Genomic DNA, 19957 nt, shown 5'->3' on the forward strand with positions numbered 1-19957 from the left:
TCTAATAAACTCACACAAAATACATTAAGATTAAGCTGTAATACTTACCTCGCAATTAATTATGGGTGATACTGGAAGGCTGAGTTCCAAGAGACACTTATGTAATTGTTCATTATTCTATGTTAATCAGAGTATACCTCTTTATGCAAAATGTTTAATATTTAAAACCATTTGTAATACTTCTGTAATTTTTACTGGGAAAGATAAGAAGAAATTTGGTATTTATTCATTAACTCTATGAAGTTAATTTTAATTATATAAAATTTATTTCCATTTTTATACAGCCAAACTGGAAAACTAAAATAACATTTTCTGTATTTTTATTTTTTTATTACTGTTAAGAACATCTTAGTTCTGTATAACATCAATTGCTTGAATGTTCAATAAAATAAAATGTGTTAATTTTTTTTCACTTTACAATCATTTTAAATTTATTATTTGGAAGTTCTAATTTATGTTATCATTACAAATCTTCCAAGAATTTATAAATTTTCATACATGGTGCTACAATAAATAACTACTATGTGTTCAGAATATTCCAAATTTCTATTTGTACTGTATCCTGGTATTTTGCTTTAAAATGTATTTCAAAAGTGGCTAACACAAGGAGTCCATAAAAACCTGGGTAATGTTGTCTGTCTAGCTAGATAGGCAGTTGCCCATAAACTGAAATTTAACATCATCAGTTAATTATCATTTAGGCTTTGGTTCCCAGAATTGCCTTATAAATTTAATTTGTTTATTATAGATAGATTAGAATTGAGTACACTAACATATTCTGGCAAAGTCACAAAAGACTAATATTTAAAACAGTATACTCACATATTAATTTACAATGAGAGTCACAACTGCTAGTTAAACTGGTATTTAACTTGCTATTTCTCTTGACAAAGAAATTTCATAAGAATAATATTTGGTGAGCTTGAAAACAGAATATGGGGATTTCTTTACATGAGTTGAATGTTCAATAGGACTAGGCCATGATTTACTTATGGATTAATACTCACAAGAATGTAGCCAGCCTCCAAGGAAGAATATGTTGCTTTCTTAGGAGAGTACATGATTTTTTAACATTTATTAGATTATATTGAGACCCCATTAGACATATGTTCCTCCTATTTGCCTGCAAGCTCCTCAAGCACTTTTAAAAATCTGTCTGTAAAACTGGAAAATAACTCTAGCAGCCAATCCATAAATGTTGAACTAAGCTTGACGGTTCTAAAATGGGCTCACAAATGTTAGCCTCCTGAAATCTTCTACACATCATATTCTTTTTTAGAATTCACAATTCCATTTAAATATTATAGACTCTGAAGTCTTGGGACCAAGAAATCATTTTTACACTGTTTATGCCAAAATTTCAATAGCATATTTAATCATGGGATCATTTTTTGGCTGGGCATCTAATAAATAGAGCTCACAACACAATAATCAATTGGTTGGATCTGCCTCCGGGTTATGCTTTTTAAGGATATATTTGCTTGTATTTAGGATATTTAATATAAACTTAATATATTCATTTTTTCTTAAAAAAATGTTGATTTGCAATACTGAGTCCACATCCAGCATGACAACAATCAGATGGGGCTGAATATTAGCAACTTTTAGAAAGAAAATACAGAGAATAAGAATAAACTTTCATGTTCACCAGAGTTCTTAGCACTCCTAATTGTATAGTATTTGTCCAGACTCATTCACTTATGATATTGTCTGGCAACTGTGTTTGTGACCCCTGTAATTCAATTATATCAGTTAATAAAGTTTTTCATGGTACTAGATTTTTTAAACAATGCAGTAGATAATCTCTAAGATTTCTTAAAGCACCAAAGATATGACTACACAAAGCTTGAGTTTTCTTTAATTGGAAATTATGGCATACTCGCTAAGTCTGATGTAGACTTATTTTGCCTGGACTACAAAACCAGGTTGATCTTTTCTTTGTAAATACAGTGAAATAATTTTTCTTTAGAAAAATAAAAAATGATGGAATTCCATAGGGAGGCAAGGAAAAAAGCATGCTGTAACAGTGATTGAGGATCCCAGAGTAGCTGCCCAAGACAACTGCTAAGGCTTCTTTTGTCAAGGAGGTTCTGCTAATCTCAGATAAGTACTTTGCTCTTAGCTTCAGAGGATAGAGGTAAATTATGAAGATGAACTTGGGTACATAGTCTTCTGTGTTAGTTAAGGTTAAGAGCAGAGGTCTCAAGCATGGAGGTTGAATCCTTGGCTGTCTGTTTTATCTTTGGTTATGATCCAGTCATGTGGGACTTTGAGAATCTTAGAACTGTTGATTAAAATGTATGTCATATCTAACAGCATAAGAAAATGTGAAAGAAATGAATGTAGACATTCAAAAGAATTGAATAAATAATAGTCACTCTTTAAATCAAAATATATAGTGAGGTAAGTGGAATTGATTTTGTTATTATCCTTTTTTCTTACCTCCAGGTAAATTTTGTTAAAAATCAGATAAGTGTTGCAGGATTAATTTGTTTTCTGTTGGAAAAAAAGTGCTATTCTAATTATGGAAATATTTTTCATAGTTCAGCAGCTGAGATATGAGAGAAGACAGACTAAAAGATGACAAAAGGACAGTCAGGTATTCTGGAGGTAAACCTAACAGACTGATCCTACATTTTTCATCCTTCCTGCTTTTTGCCTTTTTTGTCCTCTCCTCCCTCCCTCCCTCCCTCCCTTCCTCCCTCCCTCCCTCCTCTTTCTTTCCTTTTCAGACTAGATTTTTCCTGTGTGTCAGAACTGGTTTGGGGCATTGACAGTGAGATTGTGCCTTGCAGGAATTTAGAAAGTATTAGAAACGGCACATTCAAGGCTGACCAACTGCTATATACCTCATCTGCAATTTAGCATATACAGAAAGGACTCTGGTTATAATCAAGGGACTATGTCTTCCCATTTTATCTTTGGCTGTTATGAATGACCCAGAATTGTTTTTGAATACTGAAATTTCCCCTGGGAATGCCCTGTGCCTATCAAAGACAGAAAACTAATGTTTTCTGTAATATTAATCTCTGTTAATTATATATTTCCTCAGAACTTTGAGTTACTATTGTGGGTAAAGAAAGGAGGCTGAAACCTGCATGTTTTCAGTATTTCCAGGAATGGGACAATAATAGTTAATTTAAGTAGTGCTGTTGATCAATTCAATAATTTAGTTTGAATTGTCACTTTCGGAAAGAGTTCATTACTTTCAACACAATTGGACTGTAAAGTTAAAAAATATACATATTCATTAAAACAGAAGGAATATTAGCCCTATTTTACCTTTGAGTTACATAAATAAGTACTCAAAAACAGCAGGATGTTTATCAGACATAACTATATATGATACAATGTTATGGATTATACAAGGAGATAAAGGGAACATTCTTGAATGATAGAGATGGTTATATACCCGTCATAATCTCAATTAAATTTGTCACTCCTTACTTAATAATAGTTAAAATCTGAATACATAATGATTGCTATTGAAAACTCATTTTTTAATACTGACCTTTAAACTTGACCAAATATTAAGAGAAAATTAGTTACTTGGATTGTGTGAGATTTTATAACTGACCCTATTTTAATAAACAATTGATACACAATTAAACAAATAATTGATGAAAAGCAGTAATGGTGGCTTGCCACATAAATAATTAGGATATAATTACTTTCAAATAATTATTTTCGAATAGTAGTTTTCAAAACCAAAGAGCATATTAGTTTAAGCATTGATAGATCAGTATTTCAATTTGAGGTTAAACTTTCTTCAGTCCCTAAAATGAAATCCCATATGAATTTAATTTAGATGCTGCTATTAAATATTTTATGGAATAAAATTCATTATATTTATTTTAATAAATTGAAAGTATACAACCAAGTCTTTGTTATACTTGAACATAATTTAACTGTGAATAGAGTTATATATAGGGCATGGAAGAGGTTATGAGTTAAATGTGCTTTTAAGTTTTTTTATTGAGGCAATATTCATATAATAGTAACCATTCTAAAGTGAACACCAAAGTGGCATTTAGTTTATTCACACTGTTGTGCAACTACCATTCTATCTAGTTCTGTTATAGATGAATTGTCCCACCAAATTCATATGTTGGAGCCATAAACCTCAACGTGACTGTATTTGGAGACAGAGCATTTAAGGAGATATTCAAGGTTAAATGAGGTCATAGGGTGTGGCCCAAATCCAATAGGACTGGTGTCCTTATGAACAAAAGAAGTTATACCAGGAGTGTGCATGCACAGAGAAAAGGCCATGTGAAGACAGAGAGAGAAGGTGGCCATCTACAAGCCAAGGAGAAGAATCTCACTAGAAACCAACACTTGCCTGCATCTTGATCTTGGACCTCCAGCCTCTAGAACTGTGAGAAATAAATTTCTATTGTTCAAGCCACCCAGTCTGTGGTATTTTGTTATGGCAGCCTGAGTGGACTAATATAAGTTCCAAAATATTTACATCATTCTAAAAAGAAACCACATACCAATTAAAGAGCTATCTCCTATTCCCTCATTCCCCCAGTCTGTGGCAACCACCAATATATTTTCTATCTCTATGGAGTTACTTATTCTGGATATTTAATATAATATGACTATTGTATGTGAACTTTTTTGTCTGGCTTTCTTCATTAACATAACTTTTTTGAAGTTCATCCATGTTGTCACATGCTTCAGTACTTTTTATGGGTTTAACTGTGTCCCCAAACAAGACATGTTGAAGTGTTAATCTTAAGTAAAACAGAATGGGGACTTATTTGAAGATAGAGCCACTGCAGATGTAATTAGTTAAGGTAAGGTTATACTGGAGTAGAGTAGACCCTTAGTCCACTATGACTGGTGTCTTTATAAGAAGACAATGTGAAGATACAGGGAGAGAACACCATGTGATGACAGAGTCAGAGATTGAAATTACACACTACAAGTCAAGGAATGCCAAGGATTTCTGGCAATACCAGAAGCTAAGACACAGGCATAGAAAGGGTTCTCTCCTAGAGATTTTGAGAGAGTGTGGCCTTGCCAACTTTTTGATATCTTCTAGCCTCTAGGACAGTCAGAGAATAAATTCCCATTGTATTGGTTCACCCAGTTTATGGTACTTTGTTATGGCAGCCCTAAGAAATTAATACAGATTTTGATACTGAAAGTAGGTTGCAGCTATACAAATACCTGAAAATGTGGAAGTGGTTTTGGATTTGGGTAACTGTAATGAATGGAAGGGTTTTGAGGTGCATAATAGGAAAAAACCTAGATAGCCTTGAGAAGACTGTTCATAGAAATTTGGATGTCAACAATGATTCTAGCAGTCTCAGGAGAAAAAGAAGGCTATAGAGGAAGCTTCTATCATCTTAGAAAATACATATATGATAGTGAACAGAATCATAGAAAAATAAATATTTTAAGTTCTTAGATGAGTTCTTAGAAAAATGAATATTAAAAGTTCTTCTGATGAGATCTCAGATGGAAATGAAGAACATGTGATTGGAGACTGGAGAGAAGATGATCCTTGTTATAGTGGCAGAGAACTTGGATGAATTATGTTTTACTGTTTTGTAAAAAGTAGAATTTGTAACTGATGAACTTGGATATTTTCCTGAGGGGATTTCCAAGCAAAGTGTGGAAGGCATGGCCTGATTTCCCCTTGCTGCTTACAGAAAAATGTGAGAGGAAATATAAATTGAAGAAGAAACTTCTAGGCAACAGAGTCTGCACTTGATGATTTATAAAATTATCAGCCTATTTGGAATACCTTGATCTAGAGATAGCCTTAAGTCTGTGACTGGACAAACATTTGAAAAAGAGATTGTGTGTAACTTATGGATTCAATTGTCCACCTCAGCAGAAGCCAGGAATAGAGATGTGTTTGTCCAGGAAGAATCTGTGGAAAATCCTTGTATCTAATGGTGTGGATTTCCACAATACCTACAGAATACAAACAAGGAATGACCAAGGTTTTTGAGAATTTTGTATCAGCAGAAACACTGCCAGCTCATTGAAAGGAGCAGAGATGGGATGAAATAAAAGAAGAATGACACTGAGGGCACAGATTCAAGGACCTGGGCCAACATGACCTTCTTGGTTCTGGAGAGTGGAGCCACCACCCCAGGTGTCACTCAACTACATCTTCACATTGCTTTCTTCCGTGTGTGTGTGTGTGTGTGTGTGTGTGTGTATGTGTGTGTTCTCCCTCTGCATCTTTTCTGTAAGGATGGCATTTAGGTTCATCCAGATAATTCAGGTTTTTCTTCTTAATTCAAGATCTTTAATTTAATCACATTTGCATAGATGTTTCCACCCCCCCCACACACACACACCCATAAGATGATATTTATAGTCTTCAGGAATTAGGACACAGACAAATCTTTGGGAGCATTTATCAGCCTACCACAGCTGGATTTCATCATCAAATGCATTTTCAAGGAGGACAAATGGATAATATATTATATGAGCTCTAATTTGAATATAAGTAGCTGCTAATGTTCAAATGGCTTTTATAAATATTATGTCATTTGTTTTAAATTTATTACATTGAATAGCAACTTCATTGGTTTTAACTTTCAAGAACCATGACTTTCATGTTTCTCCTAAGCACTGTGTTTTTACTAGCATGTACTCTGACAATGACTACGGCAAAAAAGAAATTAAGAAGAGCTTAATTTTTGTCCTTCTAAGGTTTTTGACTCATATATATGTATATTATATTTCAGATAAACTATTATTCAATGTTTTTCTCTCTTGCTGGATATTTTTTACAATATGTATCTATATATCTAAAATTTTACCTCTATCTATACATAGAACTATGTTAGATCTACATTTATACCACAAAAGTTCTTGCATTCTGTAGATTTAGGTCTTCATTTATAAAAGTTTTCATCTATTCTATCTTTAAATAGTTATCTCTTTCATTGTATTTTAGAAAAATTTTCATTTGCTTCATATATTTTCTTTTCTTCTCAGTGACATCAATTATTTCTTTACATTTTACATTCTTAGTTATCATTAACAAGAGTTACTTATTTGTCTTTGTTCCTTTATACTTGATTTGTTTGATTTATTTTTTCTCAAGCTGGTCTTGTCACCAATTTCATTTTCAATAGGATATATTTTACATTCCATTGTTTCCAACAGGGTTCTTACTTACAAAAAGTGTTTGTTATAATATTCATTGTAACTACTAATCCCTTTACCTCATTATTTTTCAATTCTTGATTTCTTGTGATATACTTTTATCAATTTTTTAGAGTCCATGTTGTGTTCTATGTGTTTAGAAAATAGAAATATTTTGAAATGTCTTTGTTTAAGGGTGTATCTTATGTATATTTTCAACTCTCTTCTCCATGTTATGTTCCTTTTATTTTTTGTGTGTGTATGTGTGTGGAAGGGAGTTTATAATCTCTGTGAATTCTGTTTGGATCATTCTTGTTTATTAGTCATTTTTAAATGTAGATCATTCCATTTGGATCTTTTACCTTCATTTTTTGAGTTAATATTATGAAAAGGATGCTCTAAGAACATACTAAGTGGCAGGCATGACAGTTGAGATATGCAACCTTAGAACATTTTCTCATAGATTCTATCATCTTTTTCTTCAGCTTCCTTCAGATATTAGCTTTTCTCACCTTAGGTAAGAATATGTCCTAGATAGTAAGACACAAATATCTTCCTCACTCTCATCATTATATCAGCAAGAACTCTTGATACAAAAAAAGAAACTTCCATTACTATTCTGAGTAATTCAACCTTGTATAAATCTTATGTAAGAGTTTACTTTTATGCAGCATACATACAAACAAATTCACTTTTTAAAATAGATACCTAGTAAAATGTGTCACTATTTCCCTCCTATTTCCAATTCTTGTCACACATTTGGAAAAATATATGAAATAAAATCCAACAGTGAAGGAAATCTGTCTAATAAGTATGTTTTAAAAATTGTGGAAATACTTAGCATAGCTTTTATGGTCCCTTGTTTGTGTTGATTGAGCAGCCCCAAAATAGCATTTTCCATACCTGGAACTAAAACAAAGAATCACTATATCTCTAGTAACTGAAAAATCTTATGTAAACCAAGGTCTGAGAGAAAAATAGATAATATATTCAAAAGGAGGATCAAAGAGAGTTTAAAAGAAGGGGCTATTTAAAGTTGTAAGCAGGGTTAAGAGGAACCAGCAAGGTATGAAGCTAGAAATAGCAGACCTTTACCAATCCTAGGTCTGAGGGGTTTGAGGAGGAAGTATCTATAAAGGGGGAAAAAATGATCCAAAGGACTTTCTATCCAACCTCCATTTGCCTGCAAAACATAATGTCCAAGAGGAAAAAAGAACAGCTGATGCATGTGATAGTCTCCAGGGAACAGAACGTTGCCAAGAATGTGGATTGAAGATTTGAAGGGACAAATGGAGAATGGACCAAATCTGATTTGTATGGACCAGAACCTGATTCGTATTTTAGTTGCATTATTGCTAGTCTTTATGTGTCTTTACTTCTGTATTCTACAAGAATCCAATCAATCCTTGCTAGTTAAAACTGTGGTATTGCTTACAATCTCATCTATTCAATAAGTACACATTGTTGATGGTAATGATAACATCCTCTAAGATGGTCATCAATAATAAAAAGAAAATTAAATTATTATATTAATGTCTGGATTAATTATGTATAGAATTGTCAAAACAATTTGTATACTTACAAATTTGTATATTTTTTCAGCAACTGTTTATGAATACTCACTTTATCCCAGTCACAAGTCTAGGAAGAGAGGAACAAAGAAGCATAGAATTTAAACTTAAGCCATGCTACCAAGAAGCTTTCATTTTGCAGTCAGTGATAGCAGACAAATCAAGTAGTCAAACAAATAACTCAGGCAAAGAAATGTGTAAGAGCAAAGCCCCCAAGTAGAAAATAACTGTATTTGTCAGATGGACAAAAAGGAGGGTGTTATTGATGAAATATAATGATCAAGAGAGACTATGGTACAAAATAAAATGTAAGAGTCAGGCAGGGGCCAGACCATGAAGGACATTTATTATAGGCTGTGTAAAAATACTTGTAACTTTTAAAAACCCAATTGGAAACTATTGAAAAATTCTTAAGCAGGGAAGTATTAATATCTGTACTATATTTTTTAAAGTAGTTGGATAAAGTACTGTGTCTATGATGGAGAGTAAAATATGGAAGCAAAGACTTAAGAGGACATGGTGATCATAAAGAAAAGGCATGAGAGCTGCTACAAAAAGTACGGTAGTAATAGGAACGTAAAGTGAACATTTTAGAGATAAATTTAGAGGTAGAACTCCCAGAAGAATCAAGAACACTGCCTTGGACTTCATCAAAATTTAAAATGTCTGTTCTTCAAAAGACTTCGTTGAAATAGGAAAAGACAAAGTACTTGCAAATGATATACTTGATAAGAGATTTATATTGAAATAAACACAATCAAAACTAAACAATAAGAAAACAAGAAACTCAATAAATAAATTGGGCATAATTTATTAGTGAATTCCTAACTTCAACAAAGAATATGTATGAATCACAAATATGCATATGTAACTGCTAAACATCCTTAGTCATTAAGAAAATGCATAATAAAACCATGATGAGATACCACTATATATTTATAAAATTGGCTTATATTAAAAAGCCTGACCATATCAAGTGCGGACAAGGATGTAGAAGAACAGGACCTCGTAAGACTGCTGGTAGGAATGTAAAATGTTAGAACCACTTTGGAAAAGAGTTTTACAGTTTCTTAAAAATTTGAAAATACAGCTTTCATATGCTCCAACTATTTTACTCTAAAAGTATTAACCCTAAAATGAAAGAATGAAAATTTATGTCCATACAAAGATGTATACACAAATGTTCACAGCAGCTTTTTTTTTGGTAGTAACCCCAAATTCTAAACAACTTAAATATTCTTCATAAAGTGAATGTATAAAAAATTGTGCTATGCTGCATAAAATACTACTACTCATCAAAACAAAATATGAACAATTGATGCATGCAACAATATGCATACATTTTAAAATAATAATATTGTATAAATGATGTCCAACATAAAAGTTTATACTGTATTATTTATGTAAGATTCTAGAAAATGCAAATCAATTTATAGTGACAGAAGTAGTTCAGAGGTTGCCTGGAGGCAGGGATTAGGGTTGGGGGGAGAAAGGTTGAAAAAAGAGTGGGAGAGAGACTCTGAAGGGGGAATGAGGAGGCTTTTAGGGTGATGCATGTATTTATTATCTTGGTTGTGGTGATGATTTTGAAGGTATACCCATATGCCAAAACTTGTCAAATTGTACACTTTCTACATGCCCAGTTTATTCTATATTAAGTATGCTCTTAAGAAAAAAATGCCTATATTTTGCCTTCAGCCAGTGAGTGGATTATGTTGGCAGTTTCTGAGATGAGACTGTAGACTAAAAATTCATCAGTAAATCCAAGAAAGCAATGGAAATTTTTATTCGAGCCAAATTTGAGGATTATAACCTGGGAAGAGCATCTCAGAAAGCTCTGAGAACTGTTCCTTGCATCAGAAGTCAAGGCACAGTTATATAAGTTTTTGAGACAGAGGGCTATATATTAAACGATGTATTTTTGACAGTTTACACAATCCAGTCTGAGTCCTCAGTCCATTTTAACCAGATTCAATTTTAAGTCAATTTTAAGGAGTTGTCTTATTGATGCTAGGAGAATGTTGTTCTTTACAGATATTTTTGCTGATAGGGGAGGTTTCGTCGACGCATAATGCAGATACACACAATGCACAATGTGGGGAGAGAGGAGGCCAAAGGGCAAAGAACAAATTTTTATGTTTAAATTTTTCTTGTCTTGCCATAAAATATGACTCATTTTATAAGATTTAAATGTTTGGCAGTTTGAATCATGAGTTCTTTACTAAGCAAAGAAATAAAACTCTATGGCATGATCAACCTAAGTAAGACCATACTTTCTCCTGGAAATCAAACTCTGAAAATTGTTTTCCTTTGCTCTTGTTTTAACTGATGGATTCTTGACATCTTGACCTTTGATATCTGTTATCTCTCACATTATTACCTGACATTCCTTATTCTATATGACTTAAAGATTCTTTTGATGGCAGAACACAACACAATGCCATTCAGGTAGATGAAAGGCAAAGCTCCAAACCAGACAAGGCTGCCAGTCAGAGCCACACAGAGGGCTGCACCTGAGGACAGAGTAATAGCAAGCTGGAGTTAAAGGGGGCAGCTTCTGTATGGCAAGCCAGGTGGAGTAAGCTAGCTCTAGCAGACTCCCTGTGGACTGGCTAATTTGAATGACCAAGAGTTAGGGATGAACTGTCCCACCTTGTCTGATATTTAGACAAGAGAAAAGAGAGCGGTCCTAGAAAAGAGAGTGTGAGAAGGGAAGTGGTTGGGATGTGGATTTACTCAGCTGCTCACAAAGGGAAACTGACCAGCCTCTAACCAGGACCTAAAAACTGGGTCAAGACAGCATTTCCAAACAAAAGAAAACTGCATTACACCCCTGTTCCTGCAGCTTGCTTGCTCTGTAACTTATCTTTCCCAAATGCTCGTGATTTCTACTTCTTAATTTCAATTTTAAACATATTCCATCCCTCAGACTGGGTTCTTTAATGCCCATCCTTTTTCAAAGTGTACCCATCCATTGTACGTCCTTTGCTTCTATAACCTGGAACATGACATCTAGAGGCCAGATTAAAATGCTTCATAAATCACATACAAAGAAAACTCAATTGAAGCAAATTAGTTATAGTTTTAACTTAGAAATTTTATCTTATAAATATGCAACTTTGAAAAACTAAAGTGGATTATAACTTAAGGCATGCCACTTTCCCCATTACTGTGGCACCAAATAATAATTCTGCTTCATAATGTAGCATTTGTATAAAATCAGTCAATGAGCATCTTAACATATGCACTAAACATTGCATTTAAGTGCACCTCTCATGTATATGCACACTACCTCCTTCCACGGTCAAGCAGCCCCAGATGACTGAAACCACAATAAGAAGCATACCTGGCCTTATATTTCCTCAATCAAAATTACATCCCAGAGCTCTGCATTTCTTTTTTCATCTCATCTTGAAAGCACTCTCCTTGATCCTAATGCTGGTAGCTAACTCTTCCATTAGTAAATTGCCTCATTATTACTAGAACTTCAGGATTCAGAGCAGATCCCATGACAATAGTGTCAAGTCTCTGTTATGTGACAGATGCTGTCTGAGGTAATTTATCCACATATTTCTAATACTGACGTCAACTCATAAAACAAGGATTATTTTATCCCTTTTAAAGATAGAGACACTAAGATGAAGGTGATATACCCTAGGTAACGAAACAGTAAAGGCAGAATTTTAAACCAGAGTCTGTTTTTCTTTCCACTAAGCCAAACTGATCATTTTATCAAAAATTTTTTCACTTAAAGAGACAAGATCCACCATCTAAAATTTCAACCAATAGCTTTATAGTCATGTCTATTCATTAGTCAGGCATAGCTTTAGGAAAATTTTTCCTATCTTTGGCAAATAAAATAAGTATTTAAAGTAAGGTGTTATGAAACATATAGTTCTTTTGAGTCTGAGTTAATTTTGAAAGGATTTTGACAAAACCCACAATTTCTGTTTATGGAAAATCCTCTATTTAAGCATAAGCTTGCTGTATATTATCTCCCTTTTATTTTACTGTGGACCATGACTTAATTATTTTAGAAGAAACTAAAATTTAAAGTAGAAAATGTATTATGACTAAATTTATTTTGGCATATTTATTGTCAACCCAACTAACCACTGGTTGATCTTTAGTCACTAAGCACTAGCACTCAGTAAAATTCTGGAAAGATGTATAAGTAGACTGAGTTTTGGTAAGTCATTCTAAGAAGGTTTTCATTCATATAGGAATGGTAAATCTACCTCAGCTTCCTAGCCCTTTCTCCACTATAACTCCACAACTTCTATACCCACAGTACAATTGATTGATTGATTAGAATTAGGCTCATAAAAAAAAACAATTCATTTGAAAGCCAGGCATCTAAAACTGGAAATACTAAAATACAGTCAGATTTGAGTCATCCACAATCCCTTTGCTTGGTGACCAAAAAGTCCCTTAAAAGTAAACTATGAATATTGGTTAGCTTAGGTTCAAGTAAGACATTTGATACCAGAGAAAAATAAGCAGGAGAGTGAATAAAACAGTAGTCACATTTCTGAAGAATGAAATCAGTAGATTGCAAGTGACAGGTTCAATTACTGGTCCATGGACCACTGACACATCTGCCTTAAACTCTGAGGAATGGGCAGTGGGAAAAGGATGAATAACTCTTAAGATTTAGAGAAAATATGTAACCACTCAGGCAGAAAATTAGCAATTACATTTTGTGCCATCAGTAATAGCTATTTCAACAAAGATCTTAGGTTAATGTCAGACTGTGTGAGAGTATATCAACCATTACACCTGTGTTCAATCAGCAACCACATCCCTCAATGCGATGCTGAGCTGTTTAGTTCAAATGTGGCTTGTTCAGTGATAAGCAAGGTGGCTGACATCTGGTACAGAAGTATTCAAAAGCAATTTACTTCATAGTTTTGATGCTGACTGTTGAAAAGAGAAAAATTCTGTAAAATTTGGACAGTTGTGATTTGTCTTTTCAGGTTTTCTTTTGATTGTTTTCAGATATGAATAAAACTACAATGTTTTTTTGGAGATAAAGCTCCAAATTACATCAGTAAGAACTTTGTATAGTGAGATTTTCAGATTTACAGTTACATGAAATTTTATCTTTAATAAAAAGCATAAATTCATGATGGTGTTTCTTGTTTCTGAGTAATGGAGTAAAACAATAGATGACAGATTTACAAAAGAAACAGAAGAATATGAGCATATAATTAATGTATTACTTCTCTCTGCTCTTAATTTAAATCTGGTTTGAAATTACAGAGCTAACTGATGAGTTTTTAAAATTTTGCATACTTATTGACAGGGATAATAGATGATTTCTCACCATCAGATAAATATACTTAATTTGCTCATGAGCCCTATTATCTTACAGTTTTACCCCAAGAATAAGCTAAATAAAAATAATACAGAGTCAAAAACAAAATGTAAAGAAGATTACAAAATGACTAACAATCCAACAAATGGCTAATCAGAAAATTATAACAAAATACCTGTAAGAATATTGCTTAATTGGGTTAATAAATGACCACAGTTAATACAAAACTCTATTTGAAAATAGCTTTAATAAGATATGACAAAATAAAGATAAGATCTTACTCATGAACATTCAAGTACACAACCAGATATGCATTGCCATTCTGGTAGTCACACTAATTATAAACTTTTTAAAGTATTTGTGGGTGAAAATGAACTAATTGAATTGCCTCAAATTAAATCATTAGATGAATTTTATTATGAACTTTATTATTATAATATCAAAATCATGTTTCTGAAGCCTCAGACTTAAGAGAGTTTCTTAATAATATTCTCATATATGTATTCATTTTATTGTAATTTGTTATGGCTGGTGTCAATCCAGTAACATATGTGTTCATATATAATATATATTATATAGATTCACATACAATATATACAATGCATAATGTTGCATATGATATTGTATATATATATATTTAATAATCGTAATATAATTATCTTAGTCTGCCTTTCATGATTGTGTGGGAATATAACAGATTATCCTGAAAGAAGAGAGAGAATTCTTCTTAAAGTACCTTCAAGAATTGTCCTTGAAGCCAGAGAACCACCTGTTTGCTCATGTGTGACTTTCCTATATAACTCTGGACGCACACACACACACAAATAATGATGATGATGACAATGATAGACTGATAAACTATATGAAGTGATATGCAAAGCACGGTATCATGCAATTTACATAAGAAAGATTATAAATGCAGAAGATTGGAAAGTGTGTTGCCCTACTAAATAGACATTTTTCCAAAAATTTACATTTACACCAAATATTTGTAAACCACAGACATTTTGCATGATCTAAAAAACATTCTATTTAATTCATACACAGGGCACATTTAAAAAGTGAAGACTATTGTCTCTTGTGTTACGCTGATAAGTTCAGAAGATGTGTTTATATTTGTATTCTCAAAGCAGGTACACCTAAACTGACTGCATAAATACAGATCCATGCCCATATGGGAGTGATATGTCAGCACCCTTCACCATGAATGGTAGTCCTCTAGGCAAAGAAGAGGACAGAGGGAATAAAATGTTTTTCCTCAAGTGCAAGTATGCCACTGAAAGGTTTTCCAATAGCAGTCTTTTATGAGCTCAGCACACTATGTCCAATAATTGTTTGTCAACTGTGATTCAATGTATTTGTAACATTGTAAATCATGCCATTTAGTCTCAGCATTCTCTCATTTCCCTTTTATTTTTTTCCTCCTTACTCCTGGTTCCCAAAGTGCTTCTGCCTCATCTCCAGCCTATCAATGCTCAATTTCAGATAACTGTAGTGCTGGAAAGGGTTTGAGTGACTATTTCTCATTAAGGTATAAATGATTGATCAATTCTTGTACTGTCTTTTCCGGGGCATTTACATTTTAATAAGGGATAATTCTTTCATTCATGGGGAATGAGTTCTATAATAGTGTCATTTCAAACTAGAGTAATAGGACACTGTGAGGGAAACTAGGATTTGGGAAATCTTCCTTATTCTTTTTTATCAAGGTAATATCCAATTGTTCATTACTTTTCAATAGTTCAAAACTTCACCCTACATCTTGGGTTCTAGCATCTCCAAAGTTGGGTTTAGTCTTTCCAAAGCTGGAGTTATTCTCTGGAAGTAATTTAAACATGAATGCAAACACATTAACTCTTTCCTATCACTGAGGTAACCTTAAGTGCTGAGCAGTCATACTATGAAAAGCCTCTGAAGGAGATGGAATCAAAAGACAAAATAACTTAGGCAAAAAGCTACAAATACGTGGAGGCAGAGAAAGTGCAGTGAGACCACCTAATCAGCCATCCTAACAGTGATATTTATAGACCTCCCAGCACTGTAGTAAATATTGTTTTATGCACATACACTATTCCTTCAGCTTCAAGGAGAGACGAGATTTCTAAGTACTCTCTTGCTATACAACCTTAGTAAGTAAAATGTACAGTCTCCTAAAACTATCCCAGAGAGACATGGAGATCACATTGTAGGCATTATTATTCTCCCCTAAAACACTTTTTTATGAATTGTAAATCACACATAATTCTGGGGAAGGAAAATACACATGAAACTCACTGACAACTTGTTTTCCTCTATACCACAAAGGACTAAATTTTAAATTACATTGTCTCACATATCACTGTATTTTCATTTCATTTACTGTAAAACCACAGCAGTCCCAGGATAATTTTTTAAAATTAAACAAAATACTATAAGTTGGCTGAGTCTATGTATATTGTCAGATTGAATTGAGATAGAAAGTTCTGGTCAGCCAAATAGACATCCTAATATCTAAGGGAACATTCCAAAAATTAACACACTTTCAGCAAGTTTAAGAAAGTTTTGGTTAAAAACTAACACTAAGCAGAGTTGTTTTTCATCCAGGTCGTGGGGCATTGAAAAACTCATGTCACCAAATTCTATACAAACTAGATGAACTTATAAACATTTTGCAACTAAGTATTCTGTCTAGAATATAACTTTAAATATGTAGAGGTATTTTAGTTATCTGGCACCATTTGAAAAAATACTGATATTCTAGACAACAGAAATTTGTATTTTACATAAACTTTTTATAAAACTTTTTATTAATATTTAGTGTTCTAAATATATTCTAAATTTCTATGGTTGACTAAAGTTTAGGATCATAAACAGCAATTTTTAATTCCTTCAAGTCCACTTTAGTGATTTGCAATCATTTACCTATGAATGAAGAATGCCAAAGGTCTGTAAAATAGCTGTCCCATTTTACATAGGTTTCCTAGTGAACCTGAAGGTAAATTTGCTTCTCTGAGAAACTTTGTGTGTATTTCTGGATATTGCTTTAAAATAGAATGTCAAATATGAAACTTAAGCACAAAAGCTATATTTCAAAACACATTGCTTACTGAAAATCTGCCCCTTGGGAGACGAGGGGAAGATGGCGGAAGAGTAAAATGTGGAAATCACCTTCCTCCCCACAGATACATCACAAATACATCTACACGTGGAATAACACCTACAGAACACCTACTGAACGCTGACAGAAGACCTCAGACCTCCGAAAAGACAAGAAAGTCCCCATGTACCTGGGTAGGGCAAAAGAAAAAAGAACAAACAGAGACAAAAGGATAGGGATGGGACGTGCACCAGTGGGAGAGAGCTGTGAAGGAGGAAAGGTTTCCACACACTAGGAAGTCCCTTCGCGGGCGGAGACTGCGGGTGGCGGAGGGGGAAGCTTCGGAGCCGCAGAGGAGAGCACAGCAACAGGGGTGCGGAGGTCAATGCGGGGAGATTCCAGCACAGAAGATCGGTGCCGACCGGCACTCACCAGCCTGAGAGGCTTGTCTGCTCACCCGCCGGGGCGGGCGAGGCTGGGAGCTGAAGCTCAGGCTTCGGTCGGAGCTGCGGGAGAGGACTGGGGTTGGCGGCGTGAACACAGCCTGCAGAGGGTTAGTGCGCCATGGCTAGCCGGGAGTCTGGGGAAAAGTCTGGACCTGCCGAAGAGGCAACAGACTTTTTCTTCCCTCTTTGTTTCCTGGTGTGTGAGGAGAAGGGATTAAGAGCACTGCTTAAAGGAGCGCCAGAGACTGGCGCGAGCCGCGGCTAAAAGCGCAGACCCCAGAGACGGGCATGAGACGCTAAGGCTGCTGCTGCAGCCACCAAGAAGCCTGTGTGTGAGCACAGGTCACTATCCACACCCCCGTTCCGGGGAGCCTGTGCGGCCCGCCACTGCCAGGGTCCTGGGATCCAGGGACAACTGACCCGGGAGAACGCAGAGTGTGCCTCAGGCTGGTGCAATGTCATGGCAGCCTCTGCCGCCACAGGCTCGCCCCGCACTCCGTACCCCTCCCTCCCCCCGGCCTGAGTGAGCCAGAGTCCCCGAAGCAGCTGCTCCTTTAACCCCGTTCTGTCTGAGTGAAGAACAGTCACCCTCCGGCAACTGAGATGCAGGGGCAGGGCCAAATCCAAAGCTGAGCCCCGGGAGCTGTGAGAACAAAGAAGAGAAAGGGAAATCCCTCCCAGCATCCTCAGAAGCAGCGGATTAAAGCTCCACAATCAACTTGATGTACCCTGCATCTGTGGAATACATGAATAGACAACGAATCATCCCAAATTGAGGAGGTGGACTTTGAGAGCAAGATTTATGATTTTTTCCCCTTTTCCTCTTTTTGTGAGTGTGTATGTGTATGCTTCTATGTGAGATTTTGTCTGTATAGCTTAGCTTCCACCATTTGTCCTAGGGTTCTATCTGCCTTGCTTTTTTTTTTTTTTTCTTTAAAAATTTTTTTTTCTTAATAATTATTTTTTATTTTAATAACTTTATTTTATTTTATCTTCTTTCTTTCTTTCCTTCCTTCCCTCCTTCCTCTCTTTCTTTCTTTCCTTCTTCCTTCCTTCCATCCTTTCTTTCTTTCTTTCTTTCTTTCTTTCTTCCTTTCTTTCTACTTTTTCTCCCTTTTATTCTGAGGCATGTGGGTGAAAGGCTCTTGGTGCTGCAGCCAGGAGTCAGTGCTGTGCCTCTGAGGTGGGAGAGCAAACTTCAGGACACTGGTCCACAAGAGACCTCCCAGCTCCACATAATATCAAACGGTGAAAATCTCCCAGAGATCTCCATCTCAACACCAGCACCCAGCTTCACTCAACGACCAGCAAGCTACAGTGCTGGACATCCTATGCCAAACAACTCACAAGACAGGAACACAACCCCACCCATTAGCAGAGAGGCTGCCAAAAATCATAATAAGTCCACAGACACCCCAAAACACACCACCAGACGTGGACCTGCCAACCAGAAACCCAAGATCCAGTCTCATCCACTAGAACACAGGCACTAGTCCCCTCCATCAGGAAGCCTACCCAACCCACTGAACCAACTTTAGCCACTGGGGACAGACACCAAAAACAACAGGAACTACGAACCTGCAGGCTGCAAAAAGGAGACCCCAAAAACAGTAAGATAAGCAAAATGAGAAGACAGAAAAACACACCGCAGATGAAGAAACAAGATAAAAGCCCACCAGACCTAACAAATGAAGAGGAAATAGGCAGTCTACCTGAAAAAGAATTCAGAATAATGATAGTAAAGATGATCCATAATCTTGGAAATAGAATACAGAAAATACAAGAAACATTTAACAAGGACCTAGAAGATCTACAGATGAAACAAGCAATGATGAACAACACAATAAATGAAATTAAAAATACTCTAGAAGGGATCAATAGCAGAATAACGGAAGCAGAAGAATGGATAAGTGACCTGGAAGATAAAATAGAGGAAATAACTACTGCAGAGCAGAATAAAGAAAAAAGAATGAAAAGAACTGAGGACAGTCTCAGAGACCTCTGGGACAACATTAAATGCACTAACGTTCGAATTATAGAGGTTCCAGAAGAAGAAGAGAAAAAGAAAGGGACTGAGAAAATATTTGAAGAGATTATAGTTAAAAACTTCCCTAATATGAGAAAGGAAATAGTTAACCAAGTCCAGGAAGCACAGAGAGTCCCATACAGGATAAATCCAAGGAGAAATACTCCAAGACACATATTAATCAAACTGTCAAAATTAAATACAAAGAAAACATATTAAAAGCAGCAAGGGAAAAACAACAAATAACACACAAGGGAATCCCCATAAAGGTAAAAGCTGATCTTTCAGCAGAAACAAAGCAAGCCAGAAGGGACTGGCAGGGCATATTTAAAGTGATGAAGGAGAAAAACCTGAAACCAAGATTACTCTACCCAGCAAGGATCTCATTCAAATTTGATGGAG

Source organism: Monodon monoceros, unplaced genomic scaffold (assembly GCF_005190385.1).
Source record: "Monodon monoceros isolate NGI ecotype Baffin Bay Population unplaced genomic scaffold, NGI_Narwhal_1 Super_Scaffold_12, whole genome shotgun sequence".
Taxonomy (NCBI): domain Eukaryota; kingdom Metazoa; phylum Chordata; class Mammalia; order Artiodactyla; family Monodontidae; genus Monodon; species Monodon monoceros.